Source organism: Varroa jacobsoni, unplaced genomic scaffold (genome assembly GCF_002532875.2).
Source record: "Varroa jacobsoni isolate VJ856 unplaced genomic scaffold, vjacob_1.0 contig01214, whole genome shotgun sequence".
Taxonomy (NCBI): Eukaryota; Metazoa; Arthropoda; class Arachnida; order Mesostigmata; family Varroidae; genus Varroa; species Varroa jacobsoni.
Window position 1 is genome coordinate 32,084 of NW_019214598.1, and position 17,973 is coordinate 50,056.

General features: G+C 43.7%; 1 protein-coding gene across 1 annotated transcript in view; it reads left to right on the forward strand.

The window, feature by feature from the left end:
- The window catches only part of LOC111271883 (tetratricopeptide repeat protein 39B), a 61,351-nt gene continuing 43,378 nt past the window's right edge, over positions 1-17,973 (forward strand). Inside the window, exons 1-2 of the mRNA XM_086973091.1 lie at positions 1-516; positions 895-4,047. The gene's annotated coding sequence lies outside the window, so the exon portion shown is untranslated. The remainder of the gene's footprint in view (positions 517-894; positions 4,048-17,973) is intronic.

Here is a 17,973-nt window from a genome sequence, read left to right on the forward strand (position 1 = left end):
TATTTTATCTTTCGAGTTGCAGTTACGGTCGCTGTCGACCTTCGTCTGCATTTAATTTTTATCATTAACGGCTTTAGTTATGAATTAATACAAAGTCATGTGAATCGTATAACGTATTATAACACTGATTCACTTAGTTACCCAATGAACATCGTAAGAAGTTAGTCTGAACCGCGTTTTGCTTGTTCAACCCCATGGCCACAGCCTCGAGTGACTTGTGGCGAATTACTTGTGTATTTACCCTTTACAGACAAAAAAGAATGGAAGACGAATTGGCCCATTAGACCCATGGAGCAGTTAAACATACATAAGATGAGTATCATGGAAATGGACGCAAAGCTCTCTTGGGATGTAGAACTGCTTTTATGGTCTTTTTTTGCACTGGACGTTACTTATTCATTTAAGTATACTGTTTGAGTGTAGAATATCAAGTTTTTCCATGCATCGAATTGTTTAGAAAGCGGTCCCCGCTGGTTATGCTAGCCAGATTCCAACAGCATAACATATTCACTGCAGGTAGTATTTATGTGACTTCTTTGCGATCCCCAATTGACTGAGCAAACTGTGCTCTAACGAATGAAATAATAGAGATCACCTTGAAAGTCTATAGAGTGAGACAATTGTCGCTTTAGAAGAACTTAAATCATAGTTGGGCTTTATTTTCGTTCATTGAAAAAAAAAGATACATTTGGAACTACGGCCGTACTCGGCTACAAATCATAATCGTCAACTGTACGGTACAACTTGTTTATATACTTTGTTTTATATGTTTATAGGTAGTTTTATAATATCTAGGTTTATATACTTAGTTTTGGAGCCACACTTCACTACCGTGGCCTAACTAATGGGTCGCTCTTTCAAGTTTTTTGCTTTTGATACTCTATATTATTCTAGACATAAGGTGCACTATGTTCATAAATTGGACTCACCGCAAAAGAGCGAACAATCATCTACGTTTCGCTTAAAAACAAACGGCCATATTTGTAGGCTACGAGAATCGCCAGGAGCTTCATCACTTCTATCGAGCGCGCAAGGAGTGTTCGGAGAATCGCTAAGAATCGGCTCTCTGCTGGAACGAGATTCACGACCTGTGAAAGTACGAACTAATTTAGACGGCTCAGCGCTAGGATGACCCGACGTCGACTTGCTGCGGGAATCGGGACCAAATAGGCGAGCACGCGGTGTCTGCAGATATTTCGCTCGATAATTCTCGCCAATTCCCTGCAAAACAACGCTTAAAACTACTGGAAGTAACACTCGAAAGATGGAAGAAAGTTTAATTAAATAGACCGTATATATCCAGCATGTTTGATAGAATATATTACTTTTTACGTATTGCACGTGAGAAAACCTACCCTGGCACTCTTAATGGAGGGTTCTTGCTGTTAAACGCGGCGATCAGAATACTTATTGTTCTAGATAATGTATGTAGAAGGTCCTTCCAAAACAATGTGCTACAGTTGTGTGCAGCTTCTCTTTGGCAGACCAGATTGGCTGTTTTTTTGACATTTTTTTCCTGTCACTGGAGTTATCATATCATAGTAGTGTTTTTTGCCAAGCTTTTATCTTCTAACCTGGTATGCCTTTGCCGTGAAGCGGGTCTATTTAAAGGAAAAAAGGCAAATGAATGCAAGTAAAGCAGCTGCGGCAGCAGAAACCGACCCGTAGGACGGCAGCAAACTGGCAAGACGAAACACGACTAAAGGACTATATGAGCTCACACTCCAAATATTTGTCCTGTACGCTATTTTTCCATGCGTTCGCTCCAATAGGTCACTCGATTCTCTCGTGCGCTGCAAGACGAGCACGGTTGTCATGCAGACGAACTATATGCTCCTTTATAGTCTGTTATGCTCTGCTCTGTCTTTACGCCGTGGTACCCAGGTCTAACATGCTAGAAAAGGGGATGAGATACCGTTATTGCTTGCCGGCTTCGACTTGACAGCCGTCTTCCGTTCGCCATCGGCTGGTAAAAAACGCCTTCGAAAAGAAGCGTTCCTCTCCCTAGAAATGGGAGAAAAACTAGGTCGGTACCAAGTCCGCGTTCAGTTGAACGATAAAGCGGGGCATCGTTTTTCGATTTAGTTAAACGAGCTTCCTAACATTTTGCCCCTATTCTCTCACAGGTCTTTACGCATGCTTAACTTCGCACACAATCTTCAATCTCATACGAAGGTTTGGCGCATTTGACTATGAAACCCGACCAGGCCCACAGCTCGAACCATTGCGGCTGTATATAGTTTGCTTTAATACTATTGCATATGTTCACAGGATTGCAGGTGTTTTTAGCCTTATAGCAAGTGCTTAGGAATGCTGTTATAGTTTGCTTCGAGACTAGTTTTAGCTACTGAATAAGCAGACACTGACGAACGCGTGTAAATAGAAAAAGTACGCATATCATCAATGTGTTATAAGATGCGTATAAATATATGATACCATTTAGTGTTTAAACTCGTTATACCTAACCAGCTAACAGGCAGAAATGTTAACGGTAGTGAGATCGTAGGTCCTCTGTTACCGCAACAGGTAATGTTAGGGAACTGAGATTGAATTGTGAATTTAGTAGGCACTGAGACAGTACAATGACTCTAAGAAACTGGGTAGAAAGAAAAACTCTTTAGGTATTGTTTCATGTATGTTAAGTCACACTCGGCCCAAATATCGAGAGTTGAAGCTTTAAACCGCCCAATGTCGAGTATTCGTTGTGTTGGCCTCAGTAAATGGTGTTTAGTTTAAAGGTAATATCTGCGTCGGTAGTTGTGCTCGCAAGCATGCTCACACCGTATTGTTTCGTCTAATATGTCGATAGGAGTGGCTGCAAGCTGTCATTGAAGGGGGGTACACAATCTTCCGGCTTATGGCCGCTTGCTACAGCGTTGCAGCACCCGTGGCTAACTAAGTTCTGGATTGGCCCGTTGAAGGCGCCACTGTCGAGGGCCGTGACGAGCCCTCGGGGTCGGGGTGCTATAAAAGGTGACGCCGGAACGTGCGTCTGGGAGATCCTTGCGCACTCGAAGACTGAGGCGCTACAGCTGGTCTCCGGCCCTTCACGCGGCATGCTGCTAGACGAACGACGTTCGTCCAGTGTATAGTGTACAACATAAGCACCCCACTAACTACCGTTGATACCAATCAAGCCACTAAAGTTATTGCATAGTTATTTATCGTTTCTTTGAAGAGATAAAGGAAACTGTTAACGGAAGCATAGTTGTAATAGTTATATTCTAATTCTATTCCTGCTATTTGTCCCCAGCGGGAAGTAGTTCTAGTTAGTTAATGTAGTTCTATGAAATAGTCAGGCTGTGACCGAAGTCCATGTTCGTCTATATCATCAATCAGCATATATTGCAATCACCCATAGACAGAGGTGTAGTTCATCTATCTTTCTCGAACCGCCCCACGAAGACAGCGACAAGAGAAAGATTTCAGCCTGGTATGTTTTCTTAGCAATCGAAATAAACCGAGTGCGAGGCAAGTACTTGTTAGGTTGCTATATAATGTAGAAGTATCGGCAAAGAGACCCCGAAATCGAAACAGGGAACTAAGCAAAACGTTAAAGAAGAACACAGTCAACGGCAAGAAAAAAAAAAAAAGAAATAAATTAAGGTGAATACAAATGTACTGAGATTGTCGTCAGTTAATGATTCGTCACCTAATGATACTATTGTGTGTGTTTCGTTGTTGATATAATCTATTACCACTGATTTAACAACAACTATTACTGCTGTGAAGATGAACTTTTCGCGAAGTAAGCATAAGAGTGTACAGAAGCCAAAGTGAGAAATAGGATTGTTGATATACGCTTTATGTCGTGTGATACGTCAGATCAGTGTTGCGGATCTGACACCTCGTCGCGGTCGATCCGTGCTAGTCCTGATGCGAAGTGTATAGCGGCGGTAGGAAACAGCGACGTCGAAGAAGGAACCCAAGAAAATTAAAGGATTTGAGTCTGAAGAGAATCATTTGGTCAGCTTCTAGAACAAGTCCGTCTAGGGCGTGGCGAGAACGGAAGGGTCTTAGCCGAAGTTCCGATCCGCTAAAACTCAGGTAGGTTAGAGTCACGACTGATTATGTATATTCGCCACGTGGGGCGCCAGATTTAGTTCTTCGTAGTCGAAAACACGTGAAGAATGTTGTATTACATTTCACGCCCATTTATCTAGTTCCAATTTGACGAAGAATGCTTGTATTGCTAAACAGCGTGTATCTTGCTGACAGCGAGTGAAGGCCATTTAACTGGTTATCACCGCTCCTGTTCGATACTAAGACCATATGTATAACTGTTAGTGGGCCGTGTTGCTAACAATAGAGAGCAAGACAATGCACGTGTCGTTATAAACACGCGTCTGATAACATACGTGTTTTCAACGGATGACATTGAATCAGCGCTGATGACCCACTAAAGCAAATCATTTAATATGTGTTGTTGTTGTTGATTGCAACTAGTTGCGGCGTCATCGACGATGACGCTAGCGAAGACTTGCCGCAGCGAACATTGAGGGAAGCACATAGCACTAAAAAATCACACCGCAGATGTCGGACGAGCCAAACGCCATCGAGCTTACGCAGAACCACGCTGGTAGCATCAGCTCCCCAAGGAGCCTTTCTCGCGAAATCGAGAAGTCGACTCTCTCGACGAGAATTGCTCTAAGTTCTCGACTAAGATTAGTGGAAATGGAGTGCTAGAAACAGGCGCGAGTGGGTATAAACTGTGGGAAAAAAGGGACTGAATAAAAGAAAGAAACGAGGCAAGAGGGAAGGAACCTTGGACTTTACATTTCTCCATTTCGCCGCCCGACGCTCCTTCTGTACGTTGGATTCGGCCGTGTTGCCTGTTTTGGGATTCGTGCTGCTATTACTATTGCTTAGACGTTCCGAGTTTTTGAAAGCAACGGTTCAGGCCAAAGAGATTGGGTTCGTTGGGCAGAAGTTCAAACGGGTCGAAACTATTCTGGCAATGTGTGCGTTATCTTTGCTGACCGCCTCGTGCTCGCTACAGCTGCTGGTGGTCTGGACGAAATTGCGCAGCTCCACAACACCTATCCCTAACCCTCAGCGCCTCCTTCCCTGATCACGATACGCAGAACGACCAACACGTTACCCATTGAAACGAACAAACCCAAAAGTCTCTGCCGTGTGAAGTACGGACCAGACTGAATACTTACGTATGCTATGCAGCGCTCTCTACCCAGAAAACGTATAGGTGGTAGAAAAGAACGTTCTTTCATCATAGTCAACTCTGCCAGCGCCCCTGCTGCTACTTCTAATCTAACGGAAAAAAAAACAGTGTCATTATGTAGAGATATTTACATTACGATAGCAGATCTTGCCTGTAGGTACAGCGGGCCACATCGGGCCACTTAATCTCCAAACTACAGAATCTCATTCCGTCAGTTAGAGCAAACGAAACATTTGTAAAGTAATATTGATGTGAGTACAGGCGTGGATTTTCCCCTTCGTTTAACATTTTTAGTCGAAAACGGCGTTTTTCAAAAATACAGTGAAACATTTTTGAAAGTATGCACATTTCAACTACTGACTTACCTAATCTCTTGAATGGCGTACTACTTGCTTGACATTTCGAGAGCTGCATCGGAGGAACCTCAATAGAGCGGCGGATGAACAGTGGCAGAGTGATATGTTAATTGCAACGGCAGGACAGATAACGAGAGGGCTGTAATGGAGCATCTAACTCAGGACAATTAAATATTGAAGCAAGCTGAATAAGCTAATATTTTTTTCTAAAATTTTACCCGCACGCTTTAGTTTGTCAAGAGGCACAATACAAACAACGCTTTTATCAATGAAGACATAATATAACGTGCTGTCTTTATTTTATCTTGCGATTTACAAATTCCCCTAATGTTAAATTAAATCCTGCGTAGCAGTTTGATTGAAACACACATTCGCACCATAACAAGACGTCATTTGTTCTCTAGCTATGCGTTGTCTTTTCAGATGTATGCTCTATGTTGCTCCAGGACAAACAAGACGTCGTTCCACAGCGATTAAGCACCATACGGCGTTGCGCGCTGTTAGTATCTAAATTCGGGTGATAAAGAGGCAAAAGGTGGTGGAAAAATGCTAAGTGCAGTAACGGCGAAAGCCCACAGCGAGACAGGGAATTCTGAGTGGGCTTTTTTTCCGCATAACGAGCTAACTAGAAGGCATATAACAGCCTATTGTTTCATTCATTGGAAGCAGAAGAGGAGTAATACAGATTTAAATTATTTTTTCTAACTTTTTTTTTCATTCTTCTCAGCGCTTAGGCGATGTCTCCTACATATGTTGGATGCACACTCCTAAAAACAGTATAAACAAATATGGGTTGGACAAAAATAGCTGAATCCATTTCAGCCGGCCACGTGCATTAGATACGATTTGGCATTGTAGCTCGATCATAATGCTCACATTTAGGCCGGCTAGCAACTTGTCTGCACGATCAGTGATGGGGCCAAAGTCGATCCCCAATTCCTATACGTCGTGTTGTAGCCAAGTGCTATCTACAATGGGGCGCAATATGCAGCGGATCGAGACACGCATTGGTCATCACACACTGATTGTGCCGACAATTATGAAGCTGAAAATACAAAATGCCATGAACATCTTTTTTTTTTGTGTTCAAGAACTTCAGCAACTAAGGCATTGTCCGTACGAAGAAGAGTTCGCAATCTTTAAACTGTCTTCTAAAATTTTCAAACAGACGGATACCTACATTGCAAAAGTTTAGTCAATGTGTAAAGCGTCTTAAGGCCCTGCATCCAGCAGCTGAGTATTCGTATATCATTAGAGTTTACAAAGAGAATGAAATTTGACAGCTCCCTTCCATTCGCCCGACGTATGAACGAGAATATGAGTGTGACATTTTAAAGGGATGGCGTTAACCGCAAGGGTGGACGGTAGCGGTGAAAGTGGCCAAAGCAGAAGTGCCGGAATTGGTGGACTCCAATGCGAAACCTTGGCACCGCTAGAGTTCCAAAATAGGGCGGGAGCATCGGATTTAATGGTATTTCTCAAACACAAAGAGTCGAGAGATTAGCAGCAGACTGCAAGGAGCTGAAAGGAGCAGCAGCGGAAAGATTGAGACGTCTCGTAGAACGGCGGCACTGGCGGGAGGCAAGACGCATGTTTCTCTTTCCTGGGGGCCGTAGTGATACTGCTACTGTCACGTCTCATGGAGCGGAAGCAGATATCGATGTCAATTGCTTTTTTCTACCGAGAGCTACAGGCCTTCACCCGCTAGACAGAGAGGCACGAACGAATATCCAATGCATACCAGACCGCAACGCACGCCTGGCCTTCCTCGACGACCACAGCCGCCATTGCTGTCGTCGTTCGCTTCGGTCTCGTCTTAACGCTACGCCTTTACTCTGGTGCCTTTTATCTGTTTGGGCGCACGGTACGGAGGCGTGCATCCAGCCGCTCAAACGCCCTAAGACCGCTACCTCTTAAAGTCGAACGCTAATCTCCTTCGCTCTTTCTGGCTTCCCGATCCATTATTGACGTTCCATCCCTCTCACTCTCAGCCTTATATGTCTGCTTCTCATGAGGTGGGACGGAACGACGAGAAAACGCGATCGTGAACGGACGTGAGATGGCCACCAACCCACGCAGGAGAACCAACAACAGCAGTGGCAAAAGCAGCAAGACAAGTAGTCGCATATTATGTTCTGACGACTCTGTCCCGGAAAGCAGCTGTAACTGTGGCTCATCCCGTAATTTCATCCTTTCGCTCTGTTAGCACTCTTCCTGTTAGTGAACCCGTTCGACCCGTCTTCGAGAAAATGCCTCTTCCATTCTCAGATCTGCCGAATGCCCGACAGCCGGCCGCGCTGCAGGTTCCTGCCATCCATTATCCCATCGATAGTACTCTATACGCTAAGCGCGCGGCCGCGCCGGAGAGCCTCAGGAAAATGCAAGCGAATAGAAAAGTGAGAGGGAAGCTATGGTAAAGGAACTTTCTTCTATAGCTGCTGCCGCTACTGCTAAGGTGGCGGACTACAAGCTAAAGGCACCTGCCACACAAACTGTTTGATATGAGGCAAGCAAGTTAGCGTTCACAAGCGAGCGTCCATGGTCGCATCTGAGGCGCTGAGCCATCCCGCTCTTCAGCGCGATGCCTCTCTCGCCGTCGGGAGCGATGACACTCGTGGTGGACAATGCTGTACGATGCAATAAAGAGTTTCAAACGACAATACCTATGTCGCAATTTCATCGAAAAACAGAATGTAAAATAGCAGCACGTCGAAGGAGCCAACGGCATCACTCATCTGGACCCGTGTATCGGGTAACTATTTCCATTATCACCAATGCTCACCCAATCTAACGTCTATGTCCGTTCGGTACTATCAGACAGGCATAAATATTTGTACGTTCGTACATATATGTGTTGTTCAATATATGTAGCATAGCCCTTAACGTCAATTTACGAATGTAGCGTCACTCACTGTCCGGGATTTGACAAGGGTTTTGAGGACTCTGGAAAGGGCAAGGTTCTGTGATCTTCTCGTTCTATTTAGCGGTGACGGTTCCGCACACTGACGCCGCTTCATCCCTGCTTGACTTGATTTACCCTATCATGATGTCTGTAATATTCGCCAGTATCGAACTGTTTGCTAGGTCGTTAGCCGCTGGCTTAAGCCACCCTCGTCTGTCGCGCAGCGCGAGGGTCGATGAGCTTATTGCAATCTGGTTGTTCCTTGTTGTAAAAGAAGAGTTGCAGTCGCTTCCAGTCGCCTCTGTAGTGACCTTCCGACAAAGATGGCGAAGGGTCTTTCTCAAAGTCGTTTGTCACATTCAATCGAGTTTCAGGCAGTTCTCAGAAGGTTTTTCGTAACTCCTCTCTCCCCTGTTATCTCTTTCTCAGAGTCGCGCTAGTCGCGCACACCGATATCTTTAGTCGACGCAGAAACAGCTGAGATCACGTTCGGCCTAAGGATCGATAAGTTTTTCATCTAGAAAAGCTTCACAGGACATCGTGAGCGATGAAATTGCCGCACACTACCGAAGGGAATACGAGCAGCCGATGTGGCGCGGAACATGTTGCTACTTGCTAAAATTCAGCTCGGCCCAACAGATCTACAAGAGTAGAGTATATACTGTGACGTTGGAACTACGGCGCCTCCATTTAACAACCCTCACTCGTGACCAGACTTGAACGGCTGAAAGAGCTGCAAGCGATAGTCGGTCGCAGTAGGAAGGACGGAAATATTCGATAGCTTGGCGTCAAGATGATTTAACACGGCGTAGAACAAATTAGATATATTCGTCCTTTCTCTCTCTATATATCTGGTTCTTTCTCGATCTGCTTAGTAAACAAATTAAAGGCCTAGTAGAAGGCTCAGTTCAGCGCTGCGTTTACTCGACGTTTGCATCGTCTCAAGGGGTCCTCGGACGCATGTAGTGGAGAAGGATTATGCGTAGATCGACGACAATGTACCGTTGAATGATGCATCCAGTCGTTGCTGTAACACTAAAAATGTTGACTCGTCGCTGGTGTTGGCGGCCGTTAATGCTAGGCTCAGCGATACCTGCATAAATACAGAGCTGCCTTGTATATTAGTATATAGGCCTATGCTACCTAAAAGATATTGAATGTTTTCGTAACCACACAGTGAGGCTAGATCCATTGAATGCATAAATAACAACCAGTATTTACGGGCAGTGGGACTTGATTTGAGGGGCACGTTGCAATCGACAAAGGCGTCATCGATGCTGCTCGTAAGCGATGTCCAATAACAACTAGCTGATCTCTTTGGATAAAAGACAGCAAGTATTTGATTGCAAAATCTACTTTCTTGCGCGTTTCTTTATTTTGTATTATTCGAAACATTGACGTACATGCACCACATTATTTCTACTTGAGTTCATGCGTTCCCTCTTCGTTATACATATCTCTAATGAAATTTTATAGAATCGTGCCCGCCAATAGTATGTATTGTATTCAATTTTGATTGGGGGCTCGTTAGCATTGCGTTTGCGCATAAGCAAGCTTGGTACAAGGGGGGGGGGGGGGGGTTTGATATCGACCGATGCCTTAGCCTGTATTCGTCCAGCTCGTCATGCGACACGCCAATAATGGCGGTAAGTGGTTGCACACACGACAAGGCTTCTAACACCATTACTTGGGGTGTGCCGGAATTACTTCCTCTTCTAAAGGCTGCAACAATGGACCGAAGGTATTGTGCTGTTATTTTCGAAAGCATTTGCGTCCTCGTCGTCGTTGTTACTTTTGCCGACAGCTTCAGCGCGTGAATCTTCTCATTTTTTTCACACCTTCGCTCGCTGACGCGTTTGCTTGTTGGTTCGTTCTCCTCATCTCGTTTTGCTCTTTATAGTACGCGCCCATACTGTCATCCTCCAATACCGTAGCGAGACTCGTATCCAACATTGCTGCTTTGTGGACTGCTGCGAATAGTTCGGCGAACGTTGCTGCTTGCTGCCGGCAGACTGGTTTTCTTCATTTCCTTATAACATGTGTATAATAGCGCCGGTAGCGTCTCTGCTACACCTGAAGCCAACAGTCAAGAGAGCTAACATCGGGGTATTACAACAGGGGGCGAGTTTGCTCGCTTATGAGCCAATAAGACCTTCGTTCCCTTGTGTGACCAGGCCGACCTAACCTCTTCCCCTAGATCTTCCATCGTTGTCTTGCAGCGTCGTCTCCGCTCATTTCCGACGCATCAGTAGAAAGTGTTAATCTCGAAACTGCATTAAAAGTTTATCTCTTGCGGAACTTACTCCAGGTCGACCTTCGGACCTACTTTTAATCAGTCAAACCCTTAAACTGAACCTCATGTTCGCTTCTCTTTGCGCACGGACTTATTACCATACACCCTTAACGATAAACAGCCAAAAGGAGCGTAGAACTATCTTTCGCATTACCCTGTCAATTTACCCATTGAACAACGAAACGTGCGAATCAGGTGTGAGCTTTTGCTTTACTATTGCCAGCAATAGTAACCGCGTCCATGGCAGCTAGCTGTGCAATGCATAGTAACTGCATAGTGATGAAGACACCTCTATTTCACTGCCTGCCTCCTGCCACTACGAGGCTTTTGGAAAATTAAGCTTTCACTGGGTATTTTTGAATACATATGTAATAAATAAATCTGGATAAATTTTACTAGACAGGTCGATTTTCCAAAGAAAAAAAATAGTCGAACGGTGCAAATCCGATGGACTTTGAAACTTTTGGACTAACTGGGCTAGAACGATGATCTTTTAATACGAACCATCCTGTCCTTTATTGTTTATACTTGTGTCTTGGCGCTCTAGCAGCTTCTATTCAGCGATATATCCACCATTCGCCTTCTCATAGGTCATTCCTTTACAGGGCTTTTAAAACCAAATCAATAATAGAATACGCTTCCCAACGATGGATATTCCTTTGCTGAGAAACTGAGAGGTAGAGACGGAATTTTGCATCGTCGTTAAGTAATCTGACTGCCTACGTTCGTTATAAGTTTTTTGAGCAATTCAAAATAGCGGGCTGCATTCATTTTTTCACAAGTATATTATTGTCGCAAATGAACTCGATGTCCAAGTGCTACCATCACCATATATGCTAGGTACTAACATCGAACTCAGTTTCTCTCTAATACGACGCCATTCTTTCGCCTGGTCTCTCTCTTGCTGGCAGTAAAAATTCAATCATGCCTTGCTTATAGCAAGCAGATAATTTAGGCGGGTTTATCGTTAATTAATATTCCGCAAACTATACATAGAATACACCACGCTTACTTCTCACTGGCCCAAACTTGATTCACTGAGAACCCATATTTCACTCATTTTCTACGTTTTTAGCGCTTGAGATATAAATCTGTAAGACGTTGCATGTGAAAAGTTAATTTTGACCGACAGACTTCAACCTCTGTTTACGTCGTCGAAAAGTCTCGTCGATTGTGGCGATGCGTTCGTATCCTTTACGTCGCGACATCTGCTCATCTTCTCGTCGGACTTTCACACTTCAGTCCCTATTCTTTACACGGTTGTATATCATGTACTACATTTTCATGCAAGACTGATGAATGCCTCCTGACCTAATGCATTCATCAGTCTTCGGTGAATTTCCGCTGCGCTATAGCATTAGAGGAACAAAACTTTGACCACTGAGTGTTGATTTTCAAAGCTAAAAGTTGTTTTTCTTCTAATCTCAGTTCTCCTGGAGAAAAGTCAATCGCTTTTGTTCTAGAAAATTTCATCTGCTAGCGGCGCGAACTTTGAATTTCAAAGTCAGCCAAATTTCTTGCAACAATCTAATATATATACAAACACAGGGTATACCCGCAATAAGATGTATACACACCTTAAATTATTAAGATTTTAGTCTTTATTCTCGCAAAAAAGTCTACGTGAAATACAGAACTTTTCTTCGTACCATAGGTGGTCAAAATGGTTATGGTCCTAATAGATAATTGTGGATTACTAAGTCACTTTAACAAAAATTTTATTTGCTGTTGTGCCTTCCGTCTTCGATGTCGGCGGATTATCTCTAAAATATCCCTGCAAGAAAAAGCCTATCAATGTCTAGTCTTCGTCCTCATCAAGACGTACATATAGCAAAACAATCATACAACAGCAAAGATACTCATTAAGACGTGCTAGTATGTGATGATGCAAGGATTTTGCTCTATGGGAAATTAAATTTGTCATCTTTTTCCAAAAGTCTTGCGAATGTACAGCTAAATATATTCTTCATACATTCAGTAAAATAATATTCTAAATAAACTTGAGTAACTGGCCCCAGTGTCTTGGGATGACCTTCATAAATTTATATATACACATTTTGCTAAATTTTATAGAGATCTGATATCCACTAGTAGCTCGTTTACTGTGCATCAATTGACTATACTTCTCTATACATGTACAGATCGCAAAATAATCCCCATTGTTCGGGCCGCTAACGTGCGTTCTTTTTTTGTCATTTAATTCTAACTTTAGCTTAGCTCACCATCCCCATGGACATTATCCAGTGTGCCGAAAATCACACCGACATCATCACCGACACACAGACCATCGTTTTCTCCCGTGCGCAGCCCCTTAACCTGTTGTATTCCACGGGATGGATGGAGTCCATTATCATATCGAGATTGAAAGCGCTGGACAAGAGGTAGCGAGTGTTGGGTCGCAACGGTAATCTAAGATCGTTGGTCCCCAAAAAGCTCAACGTGTCGACCGAAGTCTATAAGGAAAGCATGATGAACAACCGTGAAACACTCCGATACTCAATTCTGCAGGCAGTAGAATAGCTAGACTAAAGAAAGGATCCCGTAGACCTACTCAGATAAACATGTCGGCTGGACCTGTTTAAGGGAACGGCCGAATTAAAGTTTAGACGCAATTTCGACGACGAAATTGACCTTTATTACTTTTAAAACGTTCAAAAGAAAAACGGTTTTCTAAATAGCCAACTATAAGATAAAGAGTGATTTCTTTTTCGTTCTTTATTTACGTAGCTAAAAATAGAAATACTAATATATTTTACTTTTCATACAACACAGGCTTACAAAGTTGAGCTTTTATTCTTTCGATAGGGTAATTGTAAAAAAAATTCTCTCTACAGCAAAAATTCGCCTAAAGTAGACTAACTATTCCAACAGGTTGTTTCGCCGTGGCCTTATTATTTAATCTACAATCAGAGAAACCAGTAGCAATTACAGTTCAAAGGTTACAGGGACCTTTACTAGTACTGTTATAGGACGCCGTCAAAAGCGAACGCTAAGATCAAGTAATATTGGCAATGCAGATGTTCGAAACTAATTCTACGGGTTGTTGTAATGCCAAACCATATTATATCTGTCTTGTCTACAGCAGGTAAAGCATTCGCCTACGTAAACGGAGAAGAGTCGGTAGACTACCTGGGCAGTGGTCAACTTAAATCATAATAAGTTCATCGTTAGCAACAAACAGTCGACCGACCAGTGTATTTCCGTCTCTTTTCTAAATAATGCGCCTCGACTGTAGCCAATATTCGAAGTATCGTTCAGTCTAAGCATTTTTAGTATTACTATTAAAGCGGCCGACGTCGTCTGCATTGTTGGGTCCAAGATATTAGCAGAAGAACATTAAGCGAAATGCAACGCAGGTTAAGCAACATCGAAGACGCTGGTTAAAGTCACATAAGGGACGCAGAGAGCTGCACTCATTCTAATAAGTGTTGATGTCCCATATAGTGTTTGACGCTGCCGCGGGTCGGGTACGAGTTCGACGTTGCGCATCGCGGATAGCGCAGCGAAACCAGCTAAATTGGTTTCAAATATCATGGAGATCGTTCAGGGGGTAACAGTGCTTGGAAACTGGACGATAGCGAGGCCGTGATTAGATCCAGTGGGCACTGGCAGATTTCGAACTGCCGCCTGTGGTCCTTTTGTCTCCATTATATCGTTCTACGACGACATCTGGCACGATAACGACAAAGACAACAACGTCTTACCATCGCTATAACAATCTGAGCGAGGCAGACACGGGAACGAGAAGGGAAGCGCCCGGCAACGGGCGCAACCACCGCTACCCATCGTTATAGCTGCGAGAACCGTAGGGTGAAGGCCAAAAAGGGTGAAATCTGCTGGCACGGCGTATTATAGTATCATAGAATACCGTAGCATATCAAGGGGTGCACAAGGAGGAAACAGTGAAGGCCGAGAACAAATAGGAACCAAAGCATCCAGTCTAAATTGTGATTGCCACACCCACCGCACAATGACTGCTACCACTAGAGACCTCATAAGGATCAGTACGAAAATTGGGAGTATGCTAGCATGTAAAGGGTACAAAGTGGACAGTGATGGCGCAGTCGGCAACCTTGAAGCTATCCGTTGCGTCGTCGAACCACAATCAAAGCTATCTAACTGCAGACAAGCCAAATGCCGGCAGCGTGCGAACACGCCAACAGTCACCATCTATGGACCACTACAATCAGGGAGCGACCGATTCTGCTGCCGAGAAAGCTGATCTGTTGGCTTATGTAGCAATGGAGGTTGTCTTCGCTCTACAACTATCTATTTATTCGCGAGTGTTGCGCTCCTCAGCCCTTGGGGTAAAACAAGAATTCGCAATGTAGGCTCGTCAGTAGAATGACCCTTCTAGATGGCGGGACGAACGAATTGTCCTTTCCCTAGAGAACCGGAATGAAACAATAGAGAAAGACAAAGCAAGATACCCCCTGGCGTTTCTTGGCTCAATAATTTTTCTGGGACAGCAGCGACAGCTTTACTAGCGGTCGCGGCTTTTTTTTCGCTGTAACAACCGTCGCTATTTGTCTTGTTATTGTGAATGTGTGCGCGACTGTTCTGCACAAATGTCGCGGCGCTGTTAGCTGGAGCGGCGGCCATTGTTTATCATATTGGCTCTGACTCGACCGATTTGTCATGCTCACCCCAATCAATTGTCGCAATGAATATCAATATCATTGTTAATTAAACTACAGTGCAATAAAATAACATTAAAACAAACATTTTTGATGACACATAATCAACAATGTTTGCATAGAAATACGCAACAACAATACATATATACACGTATATTGCAGGATCGATGATCATTCATTCCCATGATGATAACAAGTTCAAAGTAAATAGAAGTTCACGGAATAGCCTGCTATAGCATCAGAGTACGAAGCCCCCGAGTGAGATTGCCAAAGGGCAGTAGCCTCTGTGATATTAATCAGCTTTCCTCGCATTCATCACAAATACATTTTGCGCTAGGGCCATGGAAGAGTTCACATGGATATAATTTGTGGTGGGAACTATGAATCGCAAAACGTGTGGATACCTGGTAGTTTGCCCCTTTCCATCCCTTCTAACCATTGTTTCTAATCAGTTCCGTGCTGGGAAATATACTGTCTAGTTCAACGAACTTTTTCTTTACCTGCTGACCCGAGCAAACAAGATGTCAGCGGCCGAGAGCCTCAAACAAGACTTCAGATTATCATTGAGCAGCAGGCTATAGATAAAGAGTAAATGAGTTGGTTTCAAACTATACAATGAAGACCTAGAGCGTACTTCAAGCGAAAGGTCTTCATTCGATTGAGCAGCCCAAGATTGTCTACTGTAAGGTTCTCCCAAATTATATTTACACCGTAAGCCGCTGCCGGCGTTGCTTTATAAAATAGGCGAAGGGTTATCATTGGAGAAATGCGACGTAAGGTCGTTACTGCACAATAACGTGGCCCACGCTTTTCTGCATCTTTTTATGATGTGCAAGTTGAGGCTGTGACCATTACAGCAAACGAATAACCCGAGATATGGCAATCAGTTAGCGCATTGAAGAAGAGATCCGGCGATACACAGTGTATTGTCAGCTGTGGTCCTGCCCCTTCTCCTGCATTTTACTTCCTCCGTCTTATCCAGGTTGATCGTAGCTGAATGTAGTTCTCTTACTGCCATATGGAGCCTAACCAAAGCCTATTGTATTTGAAATCCTTCGAAACTGTAAATTACTCGCTGATCTACGTAGAGCATAACTTACAAGAGGTTCCTTTGGCTTTTTATTCTGTGTAGAATTTTGTGTAACGTAGAATTAAAAACAGAAGGCGGCTCAAACTATCACCTACGGCCAGGCCAATTGTTTGACAAAAAGAAGAACTTCATCATATTTATGCTTTATTTAGCAATGCCTATATTATTCTTCTGTACGATTGCATCCAGCAGACCCGAGCATTATTCATGATGCATTCATATACGCCAAGAACCAGGTCTCTGCGTGTAGAGTTGGACTGGGGCTGGATATCAACAGCCATCGCGTACGGGGGGGGGGGGGGGGGGTGGTTGTCTGTAAAGTGCTTTTTCAATATTCGCCATCAGAACACTGCATACTGTCTTTGTCGGGTACTCCCCTGAAACCCATCTTGGTTCTTCGGTATAACTTTCCTGCCCTCTAAGCAGGTGGGGACAATGCAACATAAGAGACCGTATCATTTATCGAGAACATACCAGCTGGACAACTAAACATAATTACAAAGCAATTGTCAACACGAATGACTACTCGCTAATGTATAGCGCTTAGTTGAAAAAATCTTGTAGGTTATAGGTGGCGGTAAGGTTATTGTTTAGACAATAAGGTTGCCATCGCGCAACAACGCCTTGCGCGATGGCAATCTTATCAACTCGTCCATTAAGTTCTTTGCCCCGACACACTACTGTATTTGTAGGTTGTAGCCAAGGGCATTTCACCGCTACCCGTTCGAGCTGTTCAGACCCTTGGGTCTTACATGTATTCCGTACACGTATTCTTGCACGTATTCACGGGATTACACGTATTCCTAACTGCTTTAATGCGTTTACCTTATTGATTGATAAAAAGAAAAAGTAGTTATAAGAATCTTCTATTGACGCATTGGGATAGATGTTTTGGAGTGGCGTCCCGTCAAATGGTTCTCGCAGAGGCTATATTGCGAAGTCGTTTGCACCTCACGGTATATACGTATTACCGATGAGATCGACTTTCACTATTGTCGGCCTATAATTCACTTTGATCATCTATGATTTTTTCATACGTTTGGTTCGGGCCAAACGTAGGTGTTCGCTGACTGTCTATTTGAAGCCGAGATTGAAGTTGGTCTTATCGATAGCCTTAAGACAAATCGCGTTCTATACTGTAAGGTGTATAAGGGGATAAATCTACCTGTAAATTATGGACCATCCCCATGTCAAACGAGTGGTCCGTCAGAATTGCGGTGGTCGCTATGTTGAAGGCTAAACGGCTAACAAATTCAACACATGGATCATCATCCAAATAACGAGCTGTCACGCTTGAGTGCCAACGTGGATAAGAGAATAATGGTAGAAAACCAAATGAGCCTCTTAATTGTTTGAGGGCAGCCGTTTACCTGACGGTAATTTTAGTGAAGGTGGTAACGGCGATTCTCCACCGACGGCCAACGGCCCAACAAGTAGAACTGACGAAATGACACATAGAGTTCACTCAAATGATGCCGTGTCCTATACAACAGGTATCAACATTCGAAGACGGCTA